Raw genomic sequence first — 9,400 nt, 5'->3', positions numbered from 1 at the left:
TCATATTTGTTATTCTTATTCTCTTTTACTTACTATTTTGATGAATGGCGACCATTAAAATACATCTATAATACTTTGTGAATCCGAGAGGAGAATCATTAGGATAGATCAAAGATCTTAAGGAGTAAGTTCTTATTCTTTTACAGAATAAAGGATTTGAATTAACAGCTAGGATAGAGATATACCTAAAAGCATTGTTTGGTTAACTTCCAGGAAGATATATTAATAGATCTAAATGGATTATTGCATCTCCTCTTAACTATATACTTTCAATGTCATTTTAGGTAGAAGATTAGAGGCTTAAGAGACCATGTTAATCTAAACCCTGCAAATCAATAACCTGATAATCAACACGACCACGATAAGGATAGGGTTTTCTAACATTGTTAAGAGTGTCTCAACCCTTGATTCTATCTCATATTGTTTTCGACCTTGCTTATATAGGTATTGAAAGACTTTGTTATTTATTTATTTATTAGATTATTCATTAAATTATCAAAATAATCTTGATACTCTGAAACACATGAATACATTATTGTCAAAACTAAAGTTTATTAAATACTAATCAAGTATTCCTTGTGGGTACAATATCTGATTTTTTGAGTAACTATATTACATGTACGATCACGTGCACTTGCATGTGCGATAGACTAGAACAAGCTTTTTGCATCATTGCCGAGGACTCAAATAATTAGTAATTTTCTAAAATTTTGGATTTTGATAATTAATGTAAGTGTTAGCGACTTGATCTTAGTGGTTGACTTTTGTAGGAAAAGGGAAGTATCGGACTGGCAAGAGCAAAAGAATTGGTCGAGCCATATTCAAAACCTGAACAGATATTCCATCCAAAGTGAAGAGTAAGAATACTTCATTACCCAATTCAACAGATTCAAATGGTAGATCAGGTGGATCCTATTGATCCTATTGCTCTAATTACTCTAGCCCCAGTGGTTCTAGCTGTTCGTGCTCGAGGAGAATCTAGACGTTTTTATGAAATGGCAATCACATTGATAAATGACGCTATGAATTGCATTCATAAGACAAAGGTGGGTGGTCAGTTTGAACTAAAGCATAATTGGTGCAACTTTAGCACACTAGTGGCAGTTAACTAGATTATATGCTAAACTACTGAACTCCATCACTTCCTTGGATGATCTATCTTGAAAGTTCATTATTCGATTTTTTCCATCAGGGAAGACAACTTATTTGAGAAGTGATATTTTGAGTTTTATGCATAAGAATAGAGAGAATCTTCACCAAGCTTGGGAATGATTCAACGCTATTCTTATGAATTTTCCTTATAATAATTAGAGAAATGATGTATTGGTACACACATTCATTTAGGGTATTAAGCCAAAAACCTAGATTCTCCTGGATTTATTAGTAGGCGGGAACATTCTCGAGAAGATGAATGATGAATTATATACACCGTTGAATTAGATTTCATAGGAGAGTCTAGAGTGTCATGTTGATGCAAGATGTGCTCAAAATAAGGTTGCTGGTATGTTGGAGGTTGATCAGTTCATGACTATATGAGCCTTGATTTCTGCATTAAAAAATTAGCGAACTACTCAACTCGGCAATATGAATTTGGGAATCACATAGCCCATACAATCAAAACTAATGCAATTCATTAGTCTCATACGTGGTGTGAGGTTTTTTGGAGTAGCTAACATATAGGTGATGCTTTTGCAACAAATCTAGAGTTTGTCAATTATGAGGGAAATGCTAATCATCAAGGACAATAGAACTTTGGTAATAATTACAATTCTAACATGCAAAATCATCCCAATCTCTCATGTGATGGAAATAAAGAATAGAATTCCAATCAATACAGGGGGCCAGTAAAACAGAATCACCTGCAAAATGTTCAAGGAAGTCCAGCCACTACTCAGTCAAGTAACATTGAAGAGATTCTAAAATAGATTATGGCTACTCAAGCACCATTGGTAGCAGATGGGAAAAGTTAATGGTTGATTATGAAGAACATAGAGGTTCAAATGGGTCATATTGTAGCAGTATAGAACACTATACCTCAGGGAGGACTTCCTAGTAATATTGAGCCAAATCCAAAATAGGTGAATGTGATCATTACTTAAAGTGGACTACAGTTGAAAGAGTTAGAACCTAAGCAGGTGAATCACAAGGCTACTGATGGTTAGACATCAATAGATGAGGAGAAAGTTCTAAAAGACAAATTTTAAAGCAACCAAACTACAGAAAATGTAATGATGCCACCTCCACCATTCCCACAAAGGCTTTGGTAACATCTAGAGTAAGATTATTACAAGAATTTTATGCGTAAGATTATTACAAGAATTTTATGCATATTTTTAAACTGGTCCACATTAATCTTCATTTCATTGATATTTTGCGAAGTGTTCAAAAGTATGAAACGTATGTGAAAGACATTGTAAAAAATAAGATGTGAAAGACATTGTAAAAAACAAGAACTATTTGACTTAATATGCTACAGTAGCACTTACTGTCGAGTGCACATCCAGGATTTAGAATAAATTTCCCATAAAGCTAAAAGCTATATTAAGTTTCACTCTATAGATCACAATTGGGCAATCCATTAGTTTTTGGTTCTTATATGATCTAGGGGCAAGAATAAATCTTATGCTCATATCCTGGTTTAGAAAAATGGGTTTAGGCATCCCTAGAACCACCCCAATCATTCTAGAGTTTGATGATCAGTCACTTGCAGCCCTGACGGAATCATTGATGATGTATTGCTGCAATTGAGACTGCTTATTTTGTTAGTAGACTTTGTTATTCTTTATTTTGATGTTGATTCAAAAGTTCCATTTATTTTTAGACATCCTTTTTAGTTACTGAGAGCTTAATAATTGATTTAGTGATAAGACAGATGTCTATGAGATCTTCTGACAAGGTCAAGGTTTTTGACGTGTATAAGGCAATGAAGCTACCTTCAATCTATGAATAATTATCTACTATTATAGACATATACCTTGTGTTCGAGCTCACCCTACTTTTGTCTAATGACCCTCTTGAATGAGAATTTATGGGTTACGATTTTCTTGGAGATGTTGAAGCACTTGAAATGGTAGAAATTATGGATTTGGCAAGAATGATTACCTTGAATTCTGAATTTGAGCCATTGGATAGGCTAATTGGTCCCTCTCCCAAGGTATCTATAGTTGAAGCACCGAAGCTAGAGCTTAAAGTTTAACCCTCTCATCTGAAATATGCTTTCCTGGGTGAGGATGACATTTTTACTGTGATTTCATCTATAGGTTTATTTGACATGCAGGTAAGAGAGGCATTGATAATATTGAAGAGAAAAATAAAACAAATTGGTAGGAAATATTGAATGTCATGGGAATCAATACTTTCTTCTATTTAAACAAAACATATATGGATGCAGGATATAAAGTGTAACGCCTCGAGTTTGTACCCCAGATGCTACATGGTGCTCATAATCCCGAGGGACCACAAGCTAATCGATGATCGATACTTGTTGCAATAACTAAATAATAATATAATATTATGCAAAAATTAGGAGAAAACTTGCCATAAGGTTCAAAAGTAAAAATAAATACTGAGTACTGAAAACTGAATACTGATAAATCTTTCTGTAATACTCTAGTCTGATAAGCTTCTACTTTCTGAATAAGGGGTTGATGGGACAAACCCTCAACTAACCCCGACTACTGAAAATTGATAAACTGAGATACTGAAATAATAATAATCATTTCCTCTAACTATGAGGATTCACCACTAGTCTGCTGCTGATGGACCACTCTGCTAAGTATGATTGGGAGCTCATGTATCTAAACTTATGATATAAGACATCACAGCGCAAAACAAAGGTATACTTAAGTAATTTTTATGTACTGGTATGCTAAGTGAGGTAGGATGAGATGCATGGGTTTATATGCATGAGCAGTACTGACTGAATAACATGAGTATAATTGAATAAAAGTACATACATGAATATTTTAATTGTAACTGAGGTCATGATAACACTGGATATTTAGTTTTGAATTACTGATTTACTTTTATCTAAGTTTATTGATAGTGTATTACTGTTAACTGGGTATATGTATATGACAGTCTTCACTCTATAGAACTATTATGAGTTTTGTACTAAACTAAATGACTATGTCTAATAGTCCTGATTTCTGTATAACTAAACAAAGTTCTATTTTGAAGAATAAAACTATAACGGTGGGAGGTAATCATCTAACTGACATGCTCTTTTCTGAATAGATTGGGGTATAGCTTGTAATCCTAGTTGGAAGGGTGTCAGTACCGTTACACGGGTAAAGATAACTCTGAGTTAACCTTCTCTGATAGAAAGCTCTTTCATCAACCCTCGCTGGCAGTAAAACTCGTATGAGATATATCAATGCTAGTCTGGTCAGAAGATGTATAAATCTATGCTTGCTACATAGTTCAGGAATACATGGATTGCTACTAAGTGTTAAATCGTCTGCTGGAAGGAATGCCTCCATCACTGGGTTCGCTCGGTGCTGAATCCTACTCCCAACTGAATACACACTGAATTAATTCCTAGTTCATACTAGGCTTCACTTAATTATTATTGATTATATGTCTAACTGAACTGAACTGAGTTTAACTAAGATCCATTGACTGATGGAATACTATTGAATTCTATTAATTAACTAAATTTACTAAGGTCTGAACGGGATACTAAACTGGAATGGACTGATATTGAGTGTACTGTGTTTTTCTTGAGTTTTATAACTGACTGAGAGTACTACTGATCATGACATGACTAAGATTTTTTTGTAACTAACTCTGGATCTAGGTAAACAGCTAAATTTTGGATATTAAATACCCCCAGGACTCAACAGCATGAAAAGTAAATCACTGCATGACTTTTGAAGCATAATGGGACTAGCTTGCTAGTAATACATTAACTTATACATTTTTGGTCAAACACTTGTTTTACAAGAGCTTGTGAATGATAAAAATCACATAATAACATGTTATGCTTGGACTAGTCTAATCACATAAGCATTTTGACAAATACTTGGGGAGCATGGGTATTTCACATATCAAAAAACACGTAGTAATATCATGGATTCTACATTAAACTTTCAATTCAAGAGTTTGACATGTAGTTCACAAAATTCAATTCAAAATTAAACTAGTTTGGATGAAACTTGGGACAAATCATGGAATTAGATCACCATTAACATCTTAATTGTTAATAGATTCAAGATCCAACATGAAATCCATGAAATCAATTAACTTGTATTTAGAAAGAGTTTCTTGAACTCCAAGGGTGGAAGGAATCCCTTCGATGAACACTTCACATACCTTGGCATTCAAATTTGTGAAGAATGATGGAGTGTTCTTAAAAGATGAATCTTAAATTAGAGATCGTAGGGTTTGCTTCTTAAGAATTTTTGAGAAAGATGAATGGATTTTGACCCTAAAGGGGCTTAATTTCGTGTTTTAGGGGATGACATAATGTAGGAAAAGACCTAATTACCCCTGAGCATGAAGCTTTTTAATGATTGAAATTAATTTAGCAATGCGCTGACCGATGCACCGCATCATTAGCATCGATGTGGTAGCCGACGTGCCGCATCGAGTCCACATCGGTTCTTTGGAATTTGCACTAAGAGTTAGGGAAAAATACATATTGATGTGATGGACGATATGGCGCATTTAGATCACGCCGATCCACTAGTTTAATCTTTTAAATGTGTTTCAAATGAAGTCGAAAAAATCCAAAACATGTTCGAGAACACATAATGACATTCCTAATCATAAATTAACCTAAAAATCATTATTTGAAGGTCATAAGGGTCGTGAAATATGATTGCCAACTTATGATGTCTAAAATAACTCTAAGTATGAATACTTAGTTGAATTTTTCTAAGTTTGGGACCCTTGGTAACATTCATCTTTGAATGAGACTAACTAAGCTGGGAATACTAATAGACGGAATTTAGATTCTGGATATGCATAACTACAACATGATTTCATAACTGACACTACTTAAATAGTGAAAGTTCTTACTCAACATTTATATTTGATGCATGAGTACATAGTTGAGCATGATTCATGAATGCAAGACTAGTATTGCTAATAAGCTGAGTTTCTCATTCTAAACATGCATATCTGGTGCATGGAGTCACAACTGAATATGCAATGGCAACTCGTACCAAGTCTATAAAGGAGGATCTAAGCATGGAACTGAGTAAGTTCAAGGAAAAACTATTACCTTGGGCTAATTCTGAGTTTTCAGAAAAGAGGTAAGGATACTTGGTCCACATATCTTCTTCTTCTTCCTAAGTAGACCCCTCAATGGACTGGTTCCTCCAAAGAACTTTGACTAAAGGGACCTTTGTTCCTCAGTTTGTGAATCTGATAATTAAGGATTTCGATTGAAATCTCCTCATAAGAGAGGATGTTCTAAATGTCTATATTCCCTTTGGGACTATAACTGTTGAGTCACCTATGAATTTCTTTAGAAAGAAGACATGGAACACTAGATGGACTGAAGCTAAGTCTAAAGGAAACTTAAGCTCATAAGTTACCTTTCTGAAATAGCTGAGAATTCTCGAGATTCTTTCTATGCACATATGTATATGATTTTTGTCAGCTTTGATCTATCTTAAGCCTTCCCCTGATCAACTAAACTTTTTCTAAGGTATTTAATACCAAGTCAGGCCCTACATCTGTGGCCTCACCCACTTCCAGCCAACCAATAGGAGATGTACATCTCCTCTCATAGAGCTCCTCAAATGGATCCATCTGAATGCTGGAATGATAGATGTTGTTATGTCTGAAATCAATCAAAGGCAACTGATTATCCCAAATACCTTTAAAGTCTATTGCACACGCTCATAGCATATCCTCTAAAACCAGAATGGTCCTATCTTCTTGACCATCTATTTGAGGGTGAAAAGTTGTACTAAGGTCAGCTTGGGTACCAAGACCCTTTTGGAACGCCTTCCAGAAATAAGAGGTGAACTTTGTACCTCTATCTAAGATTATAGATAATGGAACTCTGTGTAATCTGACCAACTCCCTGATATAGAGCTTTGCATAGTCCTCGACTGAATAAGAGGAATGGAATGGTTGGAAATGAGCTGATTTGGTCATCCTGTCTACAATGACCAAATCAAAATTATACTGATGATAAGTACGAGGGAAACCCATCACAAAATCCAAGTTCATCTTTTCCCTCTTCAAAGTGGGGATATTAAACTCCTGCATAGACCCACTAGGTTTCTGGTTCTCAATCTTAACCTGCTGACATGTCAAGCACTTAGCTATAAACTCTACAAGGTCTGTTTTCATCCCACTCCACTAATAGATCTCCCACAAATCACGGTACATCTTAATAGCCCCTGGATGAATAGAGTAACACGCACCATATGCTTCTACAAGAATCTGCTATCTCAGGTCATCTACACCTGGCATACATAGCCGACCCTGATAATGCAATACACTATCTCACTCTTGGGAGAAAACCTCTATCTTCTGATCTCTGACTGATTCTTTCAACTTAACTAGGCTAGGATCCCTATATTTCTTTTCCTTCACTTTGGAAACTAGGGATGATTCTAAACTACTCTGCACCCATACACTACTTTTTGTTGAATCTACTAAGCTAACACCTAGTTGGGAAAGCTGATGAACTTCCTAAGCTAACTTTTTCCTACCATCATCTATATGAGCAATACTACCCATAAACATCCTACTAAGAGTATCAGCCACTACATTGGCTTTTTCCAAATGATATAGAACACTCATGTCGTAGTCTTTCAACAACTCTAAACACCTTTCCTGAACACATCAAATACTGTAGTCTACACCATACTAGAGGCTCTTATGGTTAGTGAAGACATCAATGTGCACTCTATACAAATAATGCCTCCAAATATTTAAGGCAAATACTACTGCTTTTATCTCAAGATCATTAGTTGGATAGTTCTTTGCATGGGGTTTAAGCTAGCTAGAGACGTAGGCTATGACCTTACTTCTCTACATCAAAACATACCCAAACCAACCCTAGAAGTATTAAAATACACAACAAAGTCTTCTAAACTATCTGGTAGAGTCAAAACTGGGGCTGTAGTGAGTCGAGTCTTCAACTCCTGAAAACTCTTCTCACAAGAATGTAACCACTAAAATTTGACCTTCTTCTGAGTTAATCTAGACATAGAGGATGCAACAAACAAAGATACCTTAGGAAACCATCGGTAATAGCCAACCAAGCCTAATAAACTACTAATATTGGATGGAGAGATGGGTCTGGGCTAGTTTCTCACTGCTATAGTCTTTTGGCGATCAATTCTAATGCCATCACCAGAAATGATATGGCGAATGAAAGCTACTCACCTTAGAAAAAATTTGGACTTACTAAATTTGGTGAATAGTTGATGGTTTCTGAGAGTCTGTAATACTATTCTAAGATAGTCTACATGATCATGTTCACTGCAGGAGTAGACAAGGATATCATTTATGAAGACTATGGTAAATATGTCCAATGCTTGAACACACGATTCATCAAGTCCATAAAAGATGCTGGGGCATTGGTAATACCAAAGGAAATAACTAAGAATTTGAAGTGATCATACCGAGTTCTAAAAGTTATTTTTGGAATGTGACATTCTCTAACTCTAAGCTGATGATAGCCTGATTTGAGGTCTATCTTAAAAACTAACTGGCACCCTGAAATTGGTCAAACAAGTCATTAGTTCTGGTAAGTGGATACTTGTTATTGATCGTGACTTTATTTAACTGACAGTAGTTATTACACATTCTGAGAGAATCGTCTTTCTTATGCACGAATAGAATAGGTGTGCCCCATGGGGACACAGTGGGTCTGATAAATCCTTATCTAGGAGATTTTTGAATTATTATTTTAATTCGTCGAGTTCTAATGGAGCCATTCTATATGGAAGAATAGATATGGGCTGGGTATCTTGAAGAAGCTCTATTCCAAAGTCGATTTCTCATTTGGGAGAAACTTCGAGAACATCTTTGGGAAACATGTCTGAGAATTTACATGCTACTAATACTGACTGAAGAGTAGGGTTTTATAATATTGAGTCCTGGACTTGAATGAGATGGTAGACACATCCCTTATATATCATTTTCCTTGCCCTAAGGTAGGAAACTAGCTGACCCCTAAATGCTGAAGTACTACCTCTCTACTCTAGGATGGTATCATTCAGAAACTAAAAATGGACAATTCTATTTTTGTAGTCGACAGGCATAGAAGGAATGAAGCCAATCCATGCCAAGAGTTACATCAAAGTTGGTCATCTCTAATTTGACTAAGTCTGCTGAATTGACTTTCTGGGATACCATAATCGTACAGTTTCTGTATACCCACCAGGCTATGATAGATTTACACACTAGGGTAGATACTGAGTAAGGTCCT

The 9,400-nt window shown here is 35.5% G+C and overlaps 1 non-coding gene across 1 annotated transcript; it reads right to left on the bottom strand.

Annotated features, from left to right (window-relative positions):
* Nucleotides 1-1,203: 1,203 nt before the first annotated feature.
* Nucleotides 1,204-1,310, bottom strand: LOC124892279. The gene has a single exon (XR_007050166.1). It is a non-coding gene; the product is annotated as a small nucleolar RNA R71 (small nucleolar RNA).
* Nucleotides 1,311-9,400: the final 8,090 nt, after the last annotated feature.

The sequence above is a fragment of the Capsicum annuum genome, chromosome 1, assembly GCF_002878395.1.
Source record: "Capsicum annuum cultivar UCD-10X-F1 chromosome 1, UCD10Xv1.1, whole genome shotgun sequence".
NCBI lineage: Eukaryota > Viridiplantae > Streptophyta > Magnoliopsida > Solanales > Solanaceae > Capsicum > Capsicum annuum.
This window is presented reverse-complemented; position numbering and strand designations above follow the sequence as displayed.